The sequence below is a fragment of the Anoplopoma fimbria genome, chromosome 17 (assembly GCF_027596085.1).
Source record: "Anoplopoma fimbria isolate UVic2021 breed Golden Eagle Sablefish chromosome 17, Afim_UVic_2022, whole genome shotgun sequence".
Lineage (NCBI taxonomy): Eukaryota > Metazoa > Chordata > Actinopteri > Perciformes > Anoplopomatidae > Anoplopoma > Anoplopoma fimbria.
In genome coordinates, this window is record NC_072465.1 from 29,174,274 (window position 1) to 29,190,543 (window position 16,270).

The following is a 16,270-nucleotide window of genomic DNA, read 5'->3' on the forward strand; positions in this document are numbered from 1 at the left end:
GACGAATGCATGAAGAGAATGCTGAAAAATAGTTTGCCAAGGGAAAGTATACAGCCAATAAGATTCAATAGGAAGCTTTACATTTTCAGTACAGAGGTTCCAAACTAGTAGTTCCTCCACCAGAGAGCGCGGACAAGCTTATTTTCCAACTATAAGATGTCCAACTTTATGTCAAACCATAAAAAAACATTCGTATTAAGATTGTTGTTGCTACAGAGTCTTTGTGAGGTTTTTTTCACAAATCTAAATGTTGGTCTCACGATGTAAGTTGAAGGATCAACAGAGTTAATACAACACAAAGGTCCGTTGAAAATATCACCTTCATCCAACGCACTGAGGAACCCTTAACCGTCCGTATGAGACGCACTCGACTTTCAACGAGCTCCAATGCAAACCTTTCTCCTCATTATGAGACAGTCAGAGCAACTAACTATCTAGAAGGTTGTATGAAACCAAGTCCACATTAACTTATTTACCTTTTTCATGCATAACTTACGTACTTTACAACAACCGTAGTTATTTCATGTAAGAAATTTACCTATTTTAACCAAAACCCCAAACTTTTCCTGAACCTAAAAACTAAGTAAACCTACGTTTGAAGTTTATTGTGAAAATAGACTTTCGGACTTTGACAATGGAGACCACAAATCAATTTAAACATTCACATTCATATGCAGTGTTGGTTTCTTTTTTACAATATCTACAACCACCATCCTTCCTCCACCCTAAACCTTGGAGGAAGGTCATTTGATTAGCAGGACTTGCTGTGCAACAGGTGATCATCCCGTGTCTTCTGCATTATGCCAAAGGTAAAAGAAAAGCTTCTTTGACTCCAGTAGGGAAACCCTTCCGTGTGTTGCCTTCAGCTCAATACACAACCTGAAAGAATTAATCTCTCTCATGTGGCACCTTGTTCCCGATGGGATTAACAGAAGGTAAACATGATAAGAGAAAATGAGAGAGGCTTTTTTCCACCAACCTCTTATCTCTGAAGGGGAAATAACGAGTTAACATGACTACAAGGGAGCAGTCCTCACGTCACGTTACTGTGAGCTAACGCATATCGGAGCAATCGCTGTTATGGATGAAGAAGCATTTGTCTTTGATCTCAGTTCACCTATTAATAACAGACACTACTCATATGATTCTTTTAACTTAAACCCCCAGTTCTAATTTATTCTTTCATGTTGTTTTCTCATCCATCAATAATCCAGCTCTAATGAAACAACTGAAGCCACGAGATCCTCAAACAGCAGGGAAATGTTTGTGAGCATGAATCAGAATTAGTAATAGCCTATTAAATGACTATTTTCATACATTTTGCTGCTCCTACTTGCTGCTAAGCATTGCCTCAAACAAAGCCTACACCAATTAAATTAGCTTATTAAAATGTCTACAGTAAAAATCAAATAATAAAGCCACTATAAACACTGTTACCAATGACACACCTTTACAGTAGATCCAGCACACCTCAACCAGGTACTATATGAAACCAGCTTAAGCTGACCGATGATTCAGAGTTTTAGAACAATTTAAATTACTTCAGGTGAGATATTTGTTCTAACGGGTTGATTGTCTGGTTAAATAAATATTCAAATATCCTTTTTTCTGGGATCGTCTAAACTCAACCTAGTCCACAGAAAAAACACAATGACAACCGGTTTACATTGTGAAATGATAAGTTAGGTTTAGGCAACAAACTGCTGTGGTTTAGTTTGAAAAAAGATAATGGTTTGTGTTAACATAATGATGTAGCAATATGACATAAGAACATAACATTACAACGTAATGTAGCAAAACAATGTAACTACACAACGTAACTACACAACGTAACTACACAACGTAACTACACAATGTAACGACACGACGCAACGACGCGACGTAACGACACGACGTAACGACACGACACAACGTAACGACACGACACGACAAAACAACACAGCATAACGACACAGCATAACGACACATCGTAACAACACAGCATAACGACACAACGTAACAACACAGCATAACGACACAATGTAACGACACAACGTAACGACACGACGCAATGACACAGCGTAACGACACAGCATAACGACACGACGTAACGACACGACGTAACGACATGACGTAACGACACGACAAAACAACACAGCATAACGACACAGCATAACGACACAGCATAACGACACATCGTAACAACACAGCATAACGACACGACGTAACGACACAGCATAACGACACAACGTAATGACACGACGTAACGACATAACGAACGACACGACGCAACGACACGGCGCAATGACACAGCGTAACGACACGACGTAACAACACAGCATAACGACACGACGTAACGACATGACGTAACGACACGACAAAACAACACAGCATAACGACACAGCATAACGACACAGCATAACGACACAGCATAACGACACAGCATAACGACAGCGTAACGACACAATGACACAACGCGTAACGACACAGCATAACGAACACATGACGTAACGACACAACGTAACGACACGACGCAATGACACAGCGTAACGACACAGCATAACGACACGACGTAACGACATGACGTAACGACACGACAAAACAACACAGCATAACGACACAGCATAACGACACAGCATAACGACACAGCATAACGACACAGCCTAATGACACGACGTAACGACACAGCATAACGACACGACGTAACGACACGACGTAACGACACGACATAACGACACGACGCAACGACACGGCGCAACGACACAGCATAACGACACAGCGCAACGACACGGCGCAACGACACGACGTAACGACACGACGTAACGACACGACGTAACGACACGACGTAACGACACATCATAACGACACGACGTAACGTAACAACACAACGCAACGACACGACGCAACAATGTAACGACACATTTTAACACAACATCTTCACATTCAAAATGATACATTATAACCACCCTTAAGGGACATTCTTAGGAAAGCACAACAATGCAGTGTAACAAGCATTAAGCAAACGTTGAGTTTTGATTTCACACGGGATACAAACAATGCTCTCCTGTGTGAAAGTCCTGTTTGTTCAACCCACCTGTCCTTGGAGCGCTCTCTCGCCCTTTTTATAAATGTTATTATACCACGTGATTTGGAATACCTGTGCCTTGATGGACTTCATCACTTGCTCCGACCAAATGCAAAAATGTTAACATTAAGTGTATCTGTGTTTTATTCAAACTTGCGTTTACTTATTTTGTTAAATCCCATCCACTTAATGCATCATGGAGGTCAAAACAAACACAAGGAGGCTAACAAATACCATAAATTATCAAGTAGCATATTAAGATCATCTGTCAATATCTGTCTTGAGCACAATGTACCAATACATTTGTCTTGAGATCTCTGTTGCAGAAAAGAAAGCCGAGCAGCGAGCATGTAAAAAGCAGGATTTCTACTGTCTTATATCTGTAAGCCTCGCAGAGCGTGGACCTCTATTTTTATTCATTTGTTGCTCTCAGCAGAGCAGCGCAAAGTGGATGAGCATACTTAAAGAGAGTCATTCATTCTAGCAAGGACTGCTGCTCCCACTAAGCCTCGTTTCCCCATTGAGCTGTTGAGTCCTGTTCTTTGGAGCGTGATAGACAGCCACCTCACCCGCCGAGCTAATTCAACAGCTAACTCTTGAAATGGATGAAGGCTGGTGTCTAAACTGATGAATACACTTCATTCCAGCTGTTTTGGGGCCACAGTCTGCTGACGATGTGGCGGTGTCATTCAAGGATTGTTGGGTAAATAGTCCAAATCCAAAGTGTCGGAGAGGCAGAGCTGAATGATGAAGTGTGAACAAACACAGCCGGTACCTGGTTTGTTCTGACGGAGAGGACGCTCCACTTTGAAGCGTTTGGACCTCATCTTTATTGACACTGAGATGTCGACTTCATTAAAGTCTCTCCTCAGACTCTCCAGAGAGACGTGGTTTTGTTTCTTTTCACTCTCTGTAGATTTGGCATTCATTCCTCACATTTAATCTCATTTTGACATCTTGACATTTTAGTTATTTGTTTTCTTTGAAGGTGATATGTTCTTCTAAGGCCTTTTACATTTTCTTTGTTTCACCTACGCAGACAAATAAATTGCTTTTTGTGCTGTCTTTTGTTTTTCCATTCAGCACTGACTTTTATGACTTTCCCTGCTTTTGTTTTTTTTGGAGAGTGAACAAAGCTTTTACTGGAAGGTTCTGTGGTGGGATTGGATCCCTTGTGACGTTCTTTCCCATCAGCAGCATTAGGAGTTAAAAGAAAATCAAAATTTGGATCTTGCCAAGACGCCATAGAACACAGAAATTAATTTTAGAATAGGTTTTGGGAGGTTTATGTATAAGCACAGATGGCCAACAATGCAATGAATCCACTGATGTTTGCAGTCCAAGTAAATAAAAAAGGGGCCCTGAAGTAAAAAACACATCATGACAAATAAATGATCAGAAAGTAATTTAAAAAAAACATTTACACCAAACTAATAAAAAACAGAAGTCCATTAAATGATTCACACACGTTTTGAGTCTGAATGTCGTCAATGTCAACTGTAGCTGCAGATATTGTCTTGAGTGGATATAGAAGGAAAACTAATAAATACAGTATGTTGTCAAAGAACCTTTACTGATATATTTACTATCAACACTTGATGGATTATGATTATTAATAATATTTCCTCATTCAGCCCTGTCGCCAGTAAAAAAGTTGGCATTGCACAATGTGGATGTTTTTGCATTCGGTCAGAGCAAGTGACGAAGTAAGTCAAGTGACTGTTATTGAAAGTTTTGTGGTTTAATAACTGGTATGAAGGTGAGAACTGGAAGTGTTGGTGGATGAGTCAAACTAACGTAATTTTTCCTTTATGAAAACAAAGTAAACACTGACTTAACGCTTGTGACATAACTTTACATAAGAAAGTTAACTAAGGATTGTTGTTGTTTATTCATGCTAGCTACGTTGCTACATTTGTTATATTCCAATGTTCCGATATTATTTCAACACAAACCATGACGTTTTTTCTAACATTAATGAAGAAGTTTTGCTGCCTAATCGTTTCACAACATTAACCCTGTGGAATTTTGCGTTACTGCAATTGTCATACGTGGCTGATAAGAAACTTGCTTTTTGTTGTTCAGAAATGTCGACATTCAACGTATCCGCAGAAACATACAATGCCTTTAATTTGTCATGCGGACAGTATTATGTTTCTTAAAAACACATTTGGTGTTGCATAATAGTTGTATATAACAGGCTGTTCTTATACAGCGTTTGGAGTTATACCTGCAAAAAAATATTTGTACAGTAATTCGTAGATAATCCCACCAAACTAAATTGTATGTAATCCATGTGATCATGAACCAGGAAGTATAAAGTCCGAAAAAAATCACACAGGGTGGATGGGGGAGGGGGGTTGGGTGGGCAACTTTAACCCAGTAGACCGCTGTCCTTGTTACGGGATCAAATGTTACGTAACATCTGTACGTAAGTAACGTCACTCCTGGAGCCATTTAAACCCAGAGTACAATATTTTCCTAAACCCATCTAAGTTGTTTTCCTGTGAAGATGGAAGTTTATTTTTAAAAGACTGTATGCGTGTAATGAGCGGAAATTGACACGTGTTGATGGACTTTTTAAGGAAAACGTACAATAAATGACTTTTCCTTAGATATCATATGAACCGTTGTCTGAAGATACGTTGTATACAAACATAACTTCCAGGACACATTCTAGATGGATCTTTCTTAACCGACTGCTCGGGTCAGGATGTTCAGATCTTCAGTAGTTTGAATAAAGCAGAAAAGGCTTTCTATGTTTCCACTGTATCATTTTGAACAGGTGACGGGTTGATGATAATTCTCCTGCTCACTCTTTCTCTCACTGAGGCAGCCATTTCTGAAGTCTTTCTCCTCCTTTTTCATCTAAATCCACTTTAGACTCCAGTCGCCTCACTTTTTTGTCCCAATTTTCAGCATCTGGATAAACATCTGTGTGTAGATTGTCTCTACTTTGGGTCCTGACTGTTGGCTGCTTATCATTTCCTTCAACTCTGAATCTCTGAGGAAAACAAGAGAACTAGTTGCTTTGTGGTCAGAGAGCGCCCTCTGCTGGCAGCTCAGGCAACTCACAGTCAAACATCTTTAATATCTATATTACACATGTATTTGTTTTTATATTTCTTTTTACTCTGACATTTCTCAGACTTTCCACTGGGTCTTAGTTCAAATCATCCTTTGGTCATTTATGATCTAACCCCTTTAGATTTATTAAGGTGTAACTCACAAAAAGGAAGAACTGCAAGATATGTTTTATAGCTCCAGAAATGATAGAAACAAGCACAAAAACACAGCAACAAATGAACTTTAACTTTATGAACTGCTGCATTCTTACTGGTGGCACAAGTGTACGCTATTTCATCTGCAAATACAAATCCTTCAAAACAATGTAGTTCCTTTAGAGTGAGAGACCAAGAGCTGTTTCTCCTTCTCATGGTTTCAGTCCTGAAAACAAGAACAAACTTTGTTTCCCAGTGAGCAACAGTCAAACTCTTACTGTCTCTTATTACTGTAGTACAATTAGAGGTTTCAAACAACACAGTCTTCAGAAAAAATGTAACTTAGGGATATGTTGAATTGTGACGTTTCAGAACTAAACAAACAGACTCGCTTTCTCCCCGAGCCACAGCAACCGCCTGTACTTGTTCATATTGATTGTCGTCAGCTGATACTTGATATCCTGGTAAAGGAAACCTCTGTCTGGGTTTCCAGGAGGTGAAACAACCTCTCAGCTGGACTGAGGTCAGTTGACTCAGCTAGAACAGTAAACTGCTGAGTCATAAATACTCTGTGGTTGTTGCTTCAGCTGTATGTTTACATTTTGTGAATAAAAGGCTTCTGTTCGTGCACAATTTAGTTAATATGCTTAACAATTAAGCTGCATCCTTCAAATAAAGTCAACACTCAACTCTAAACTGTGTGTTTACTTCATTCTGTTTCTTTTACTTGTTAAAGTCTAATAAAACCATAAACTGTGTATAAGAAGTGGACGTAGTCATCGTGACGTCACCTATTGTTGTTTGTGGACTGATGTTTCAGCTCTATAGAGACCTGTCAATCACAAGGTAGCCCCGCCCCTAAAGCATCCCCTGCTTTATGGTCTGTTTGACTCTAAATGGAGCATCATTTACTAAATGAACATCATGCTGTATTGAAGAAGACTTGAAACTAGAGATTGAGACCATAAACTCATGTTTACAATGTTTACTGAGGGAATAAATCAAGAGAGAAGTAGAGTCATTTTCTCATAGACTTCTATACAACCAGAGGAGTCGCCCCCTGGTGGACAGGAGAGAGAATGCAGCTTTGAGACATGAAGCTTTGGGATTGTCAGCATACTGTTCTCAACGTGGCGACAGATTGAGAGAGACTTCAGGTCGACATTACTCCTCTATATCTTTACACAGACGATAGCTGTTTGATGAGTTAAAATTTAGCATCTTTAACTGTAATATGACTGATGTATTTATTGTGTATTTTACTGTCTGTTGTGCCTTTTAAATACTTGTTTTGTGGTTTAAACACTGCTCTCTTAAATGATTGACCCTTGCATTGTCGCCTTGTGTTATATGTTTTCTTTCTATATGTAAAAATGCTCTTGTTAAGCACTTTGTGCCAAATGTCTGTGAAAAGCGATATATAAATACATTTTACATGATTACTTACTCACTAAAGGTGAAGTTGTACTGATTCCACATTCTGTTGTATTTCTCTTAAGTACATGTTACTGATCACATGTTGTGCATGAGTGTCCTTCAGAGTCACAATCAGAGGTGGGAGCAAGAAGTATTTTGGTATCCATTTTTTAATGCACATTTGGCTTTACTCAGAAGAACGAGAAGTTTTCACTTCAATAGAATCCAACATGACACAAAATCTGAATCAGAATCAGCTTTATTGGCCATGTATGCATATGCATACAAAAAATGTGACTCCGGTTTCTTATGCTCACTGGTACACAGAAACAGACAAATACATAAAAAACAGGGAGATCCCAGAAGAAAAAAAGGATAAATCATTATGAACTAGACTGCAGTTTGCTTTATTCTGCTACATCACATGATTATATGTTTCAGTGGTTATTCTATGAATGTATAGTGCATATTAAGTTTGTTTTGTATTGCTTCAATTACTTTAGGAAAACAATCTGCAGCATGTTCTATTCATTTCTATAGATTATAATAAAAGAACAAAAGAGCTGACATTCTTTTTATGGTAATATAATCCTTTTTTTATACTAAAGACAATGAATAGAAATACAAATAGAAGCTACTTTAAAGACTCAGTCATTTACAGAGTGTGATGCTGCCTGGTTTTCCTGTTTTTGTTGGTCACAAAGAGTTGATCTTGAATGTTTGTGAGACTTCTGAGATCAACTGTTGAGGGTTACTTTTGAGGAACCTGATGTGAAAAACTGAAATATGAATTTAGAGCTTGACATTATGTTCTTTAAAATAGTTACGCCAGCTTTGGACACTAGAGGGCAGTATTCCCAAACAAAACTACCCATCTATCTATCTATCTATCTATCTATCTATCTATCTATCTATCTATCTATCTATCTATCTATCTATCTATCTATCTATCTATCTATCTATCTATCTATCTATCTATCTATCTATCTATCTATCTATCTATCTATCTATCTATCTATCTATATATATATCTATCTATCTATCTATCTATCTATCTATCTATCTATCTATCTATCTATCTATCTATCTATATCTATCTATCATCTATCTATCTATCTATCTATCTATCTATCTATCTATCTATCTATCTATCTATCCATCTATCTATATATATCTATATATCATCTATCTATCTATCTATCTATCTATCTATCTATCTATCTATCTATCTATCTATCTATCTATCTATCTATCTATCTATCTATCTATCTATCTATCTATCTGTCTGTCTGTCTGTCCACCTGTCTGTCTGTCCACCTGTCCGTCCGTCTGTCTGTCACCTGTCTGTCACCTCTGTATCTCCTTGCTCTTATTGTCAGTATAGTTATATCAGGAACATTCCTGTTTGTGTGTCAGTCACCTGTTTAGCCATTTCTCTCCTGCCTCTTTAGGGCCTCTTCAACATGTCACTGCTCCTCGTCACACACACACACACACACACACACACACACACACACACACACACACACACACACACACACACACACACACACACACACGGTCCTGATATAACCCTGTTAACAATAGCAGTACACAAACACACACTCACATACCGGCCCCATTATGTTGATGGGGACACAGCAGGGTCGGCCTCTGACTGTTCTCTCTTCACACTCTTACTGATGGTTAAGCCCCGACACACCAGGGCCGCGTGCCCATATATAGTATTTATATTGGTACCCCCCCCAAAAAAACCCAAAAACAGTTGTGTGTGGGCCTGATAGATATCCTGTCACATTCTCATAATGCACCTGTGTTGTGTCATGTATGTATGTCCTACTTGACATAGGATCATGAAGGATAATATTACCTCTTCAAATAAAACATTAGATTAAATAAAACATAAAATAGGTGCATTCTAGTTTGAATTCCATAGAGAAATCACCAATAACTAGAATAAACGCTGCATTAAAAAATGGATACCAAAATACTTCTTGCTCCCACCTCTGATTGTGACTCTGAAGGACACTCATGCACAACATGTGATCAGTAACATGTATTTAAGAGAAACACAATAGAATGTGGAAGCAGTACAACTTCACCTTTAGTGAGTAAGTAATCATGTAAAATGTATTTATATATCGCTTTTCACAGACATTTGGCACAAAGTGCTTAACAAGAGCATTTTTACATATAGAAAGAAAACATATAACACAAGGCGACAATGCAAGGGTCAATCATTTAAGAGAGCAGTGTTTAAACCACAAAAAAAGTATTTAAAAGGCACAATAGACAGTAAAATACACAATAAATACATCAGTCATATTACAGTTAAAGATGCTAAATTTTAACTCATCAAACAGCTATCGTCTGTGTAAAGATATAGAGGAGTAATGTCGACCTGAAGTCTCTCAATCTGTCGCCACGTTGAGAACAGTATGCTGACAATCCCAAAGCTTCATGTGTCAGAGCTGCATTCTCTCTCCTGTCCACCAGGGGGCGACTCCTCTGGTTGTATAGAAGTCTATGAGAAAATGACTCTACTTCTCTCTTGATTTATTCCCTCAGTAAACATTGTAAACATGAGTTTATGGTCTCAATCTCTAGTTTCAAGTCTTCTTCAATACAGCATGATGTTCATTTAGTAAATGATGCTCCATTTAGAGTCAAACAGACCATAAAGCAGGGGATGCTTTTAGTCCATATATGGTCACTGTATCCTGGTAAAGGAAACCTCTGTCTGGGTTTCCAGGAGGTGAAACAACCTCTCAGCTGGACTGAGGTCAGTTGACTCAGCTAGAACAGTAAACTGCTGAGTCATAAATACTCTGTGGTCGTTGCTTCAGCTGTATGTTTACATTTTGTGCACAATTTAGTTAATATGCTTAACAATTAAGCTGCATCCTTCAAATAAAGTCAACACTCAACTCTAAACTGTGTGTTTACTTCATTCTGTTTCTTTTACTTGTTAAAGTCTAATAAAACCATAAACTGTGAATAAGAAGTGGACGTAGTCATCGTGACGTCACCTATTGTTGTTTGTGGACTGATGTTTCAGCTCTATAGAGACCTGTCAATCACAAGCATACCCTGCTGATTATTATGGTCTATTTGAATCATGCTGTATTGAAGAAGACTTGAAACTAGAGATTGAGACCATAAACTCATGTTTACAATGTTTACTGAGGGAATAAATCAAGAGAGAAGTAGAGTCATTTTCTCATAGACTTCTATACAACCAGAGGAGTCGCCCCCTGGTGGACAGGAGAGAGAATGCAGCTTTAAGACACTTCACTTTTCAGAACTGTTTTTACGCCTCAGTTTTTACATTTTGAAACCCCACTTTACCTGCCAGCTCACAAAATACACCTAAAAACAGCCGGCTAGTGTACGAGAACTGTTGTCTGGCTGTATGTGTCTTTATAATCACATAATCATAAATAATCATGCTTTGTAAATATTCAAATTGTGTTTTTTCTTGAAGTTCCTCTCCCTCCCTCTAGATGTCAGCAGATCAGAGGAGAAACACAGTGAAGGCAGCTTCATCTTCAGCTCTTTCAATATGCAAATGAGCGCCACTAATCTGAATCTAAATCACGTTGATATAAAAACCTCTCCATTTATTCATTTAGAATAAAACATGTGAACAGAATAAACAGACATCCCCATCCCGTCCTGACAGACACTCAACCCCGCTGTTTCTAATTGGATGGGGTAGCATCCCCCTCCTCCATCCTCCATCCTCCATCCTCCATCCTCCTCCTCCTTCCTCCTCCTCTTCCTCCTCCGCTCTCCGGTTTATTGTCACTGACAGTCGGATTATTCCCTCACAGAAGCAGCCTGCTTCCTCTCCTCTCCTCCTCCTCCTCCTCCTCCTCCTCTCTGTCCGACGATGCGGGCACCAACTAAGGATTTATAATTTCTTGCTCCACCTCTGCGTCGTTTATTCCTCCTCTTCCTCCCGGTAAGAGAACCTCTGCTCTCTGCTTTTACATCTTTATTCTCTTTATTCTCTTTATTCTGTTTATTCTGCTGTGTGCGTGTTAGACAGACTTGTGCTGTTAATGAAAGGTGCGGTGGTGAAGATGGTCAGGCTGGTTCTGGTTGTGGTTCTGGTAAACATCCCGGGGTCTGCAGCCACAACGTGCTCCTGATTAGTTAGTTAGTTTGTTGATCATATATATATTTATATATTTATGTTATGTTGGACTGTGTTTATTGCCAGGCATCAACCACACAGTCCAATTCATTGCATGTGCATGGAAATAAATCAATGTTCTGAACTTTAATTGTTATTGATTTTATTTTGAAAGGCTTGTTAACAAACACACACATATATATATATATATATATACATATATATATATATATATATATATATATATGTATATGTATATATATATATATATATATATATATATATATATATATATATATAGACATTTTTTATTAGGATGAACTACTATCAGCTTTATTGGCCTTGTATGCATATGCATACAAGGCCAATAAAGCTGATTCTGATTCAGATTTTGTGTCATGTTGGATTCTATTTAAGTGAAAACTTCTCGTTCTTCTGAGGATGAACTACTTCTCCTGAACGATTATTAATTATACTATACAAGCACAATTTGACAAAAAAAAAAAAAAAAAGAAATAATACAAAATCAATCAGTTTAATTTGTTTCCAACGTACTAGATTGCATGGCACCTTTTTTATTAATTAATTATATTAAGTATATACATATGTGGAGGCAGACTCCGGTACGTAAGTCCAGTAAAAATAAATGAATGAATCCAAAAAGAGACAAAAAACTGCAACAAAGGTAAAAACATCTCACACGTGTGTTTCTCTGCACTGCTCTTATTCTACTGAACAAACATTCCTCAGATGCACTAACACTCTTTCAGTTCTGGGGCCTTTTTGTTTCCTCCAAGTGTCTTAAAATAACTCGACATGCTGTTACCACGCCAACAACAATAACAGAAAAATCCACATTTGTTAATGTTTGGTATTTGGGACCGGTACCCCCCGTTAAACATAACTTCAGAGCGGTGGCCTGACCTCAGCGTCACACACATCTGTTCTTAAGCAACGAGCTGAGATTTTTCTTTTTTAATTATTATAATAGAAAATTGAATTACCACTCTTGCTAATTCCTCTCACTGGGGTTTCGGCCCCTGGAGGCTATGCAGACCCCCCGCTCTGTTCTGCCAACACCCCCTTCCCCCATCATCTCCTAAAATTCGGGTGGCATATGGCTCAGTCTTCCCCGAGGCTCACAGATGTTCAGTCGTTACATCAGCAGCCTAGTTTGGATGCAGAAGACACTCAAGCTATAGTCTGCCTTCTGTGTGTGTGTGTGTGTGTGTGTGTGTGTGTGTGGGGGGGGGGGGGTTGTTTGTGTCTTCATGGGAAAGTGTGGCTCAGTAATTGGTAAGGTCTGATCGCCTCGTGTTTTCACTGGAGGGCTATAATACTCAGCTGAAGATAATCCCATGAAGAAGAAGAAGAAAAATAAAAAAAAAAGAGGGGAGTAATCCTGTGATGTATGGGGGGGGGGGGGGGGGGGGGCGGTGTAAATGTCAGTCTTGGTAGGAGAAAATCATAAAGAGTGAAATAGTCACAAACTGCAATGTATTGGTTTCCATGTACAGGGACACAGAATGTTGTTTCATGTTTCTCAGCACGAAAATAATGCCTGAAGTCAACGAGGAGCCTTATTCATGGTGGACACGTGGACTGAATGGATCCACATGACTAAGCAACGTTTACAACTGTTGGTGGTTTTGTTGCCTAAACCTAATTGTTGGTTTTGTTGCCTAAACCTAACTGTTGGTTTTTGTCGCCTAAACCTAACTGTTGGTGTTGCCTTTGTTGGTTTTGTTGCCTAAACCTAACTGTTGGTTTTGTTTAAACCTAACTGTTGGTGGTTTTGTCGCCTAAACCTAACTGTTGGTTTTAACATAATTTGGTCCCAAGCCGACGGACACACAAGATGACCTTTCAGGACAAACACTCACCTTTAAAATACTGCTGATCACAGAGACATTCACATTGTGAAGCAGCTTTTTCCTTCGACAGAATTAACAATTCTTTTCTTTTGTCTTTTACAACAATGAACTTGTGACTGAAACCCATGAAAAGCAGTTTTACAGTCGCAGACGGCGGCGCAGTGACCTCGTGGTTAAAGTGGCGGCCTTGAGATTTACAGGCAGCTTCCACTGAGGTCACCCGTCCTCCAGCTGCATCGTCTTCACTGTAAAACCTCTCTGCTGGATTAGTAAAGGATGGCAAGTGATGCCGTAGCAAACCGCCATACTCCGCCATGATGTACACCATGATTGCCCCAGAAACGGCTTGAAGAGTTTTTAGTTATAGCTGTTACTGATTGTGTAGAGCTCGTGATTTAATGAATTAAATCAGAAGTTTATGAGTAGAAACTTCTCAACATTTCAGGGTCCAATAAAAAGAATGTTTTTGACTTAGTGTTTCAGTGGACGTGTGTAAAAGTCGCTGATTAAAACCTAAATGTTCACAATGAAACACGTGCTGCACAATTAATCGAAAATAATCACTTTATTATGTTTTTCAACATAATGAGAGAAACAATATAAAAAGGATCATTCCCTCTGATATCGCTAATCATTTCGCAATATGAATAATAAAAAAACAAAACAATAAGATACTGTCTGTTTTTTTTAATCGTGCAGCTCTAATATTAATATTGAAACAGTTTTTGGTCTCTGTAATTGTAAAAAGAACACAATTTCCTCTTGAAACATAAAAAAAAGTTGAATTAATTATCTTCAACACTTACACTTACATCAAACATCCCGGTGATGTTCCCCCTCCGTCCGCACTGACATGATCCTTAAAAAGAGGTTTAATCTGGGCTCTGTTGTTGGGTCGGTGGGCCGACTGTGGGCTCCGGGGAGGACCACTCCCATGTGTTTGTGTGTGTTTATGTGTGTGTGTGAGAAGGGTGGGCATTTTAGGAAGCATACTTACATTTCAAAGTAATGGCCTATTTATAGGGCGGACAAACAGCGGCCGGGCGAGAGAGAAAACCGAGTTCAGCGCCTTTGGCCTGTTGTCGTTAGCATCGAGGAATGCAGCGGTGGTGGTTGTGATAAGGAAAGAGTGGAGGGGTTCCAGACACGGCTCCATAGAAACACACATGATATATATATATGTATATATACACACACACACATTAGAGGCCAAGCACATGCACAGAAACACACACTGTAACAATGCACAGTATTAGCATTAATGCTAACGTGCTGCTGTTTCCATCTACGGCTGCAACAACTAATCCATTAGATGATGATAATTATGAGAAAAAATAGAAGCGTGTCATGCTTCTATATTATGAAGCGTGACGCGCTGTGGCAGTGGGAGCAGCAAGGCAGCCAATGGCGTGGCTTTTTATAGATATCAGGAAAAATATAAACATTTGAAAAGTCTATAACGTTACTGTGTTTTGAATTCGAATGTATCAAAAGTATTCAAATATTTCATGTCGTCAGTCCGAGATGGTCTAAAGTGAATCCTAAGTATAATAATAATAATATTAAAATAATAACAAAGACAATTGAATGATAAAATAAAATACCAAAATTACAATGATAATAAATACTGTAAAAACTAAAACAAAATAACAATGCAAATAATAAATGATAAACTTCATGCCTTTAATCTAATTTAATCAGCGTTATTCTTTCAATTACTGTCTGTGAATCCATATTTTATGTATCATTTTAATACGGCTAAAAAGTTAAATGCTGGCAAAAATAATAAACTATTGATCCATCACTCCAAGAAAAGGCAACACATTTAATGGACAATAAAAAGACAAATATGTATAAACATATTCTGAAGGCAAAAAGCATTTTGCAAGAACACCAGAAACTGTTTTCTTTGCGCATTTTATGCATTATTTAATCAATTACTAGATTATGAGAATAGTGGTTGGTTCCAGCTCTTTTCCATCAACACTTAAGAGTTCAGAAGTTCTCTCTGCCTGCAGCCAGGATATGCAACACACCTGATTGTGTGTGTGTGTGTGTGTGTGTGTCTAATCGCAGATAGATGATACATGTTAGCCTCAGAGAGTGTGTGTGTGTGTGTGTGTGTGTGTGTGACTAATTGTAGATAGCAGGCCGCTCTTTGTAAACGTGTGTGCGTCGGAGCTCATATCTTCACGAGGCCGATCATCAAAGACTTTGATATTGATCACAGCAGCAGCAGCAGCGGCTCGAGGCGAACAGTGTGACTGCTCGGATGCTAAACAGATTCACCGTGACTGCTGAGTATATTCTGCTTCATGACGATGAACCCGGGCGAATCAGAGTGTGTAAAATGTCCAAAAAGATCCAGATGAGAGACGACTAGTGAGACGACTAGGACACAGATTTGTAACAGGAGCAACGGCAACTATGTATAAGGGCAACAAACTCACTCTAAAGAGGCTATAATCAATATTTGCATGGTATGAAAATGATCACCCGACTCCCTCCAGCTCTACAGAGACTTCTAATGTCTTTCACATCGTTGATTTCTTTGTCC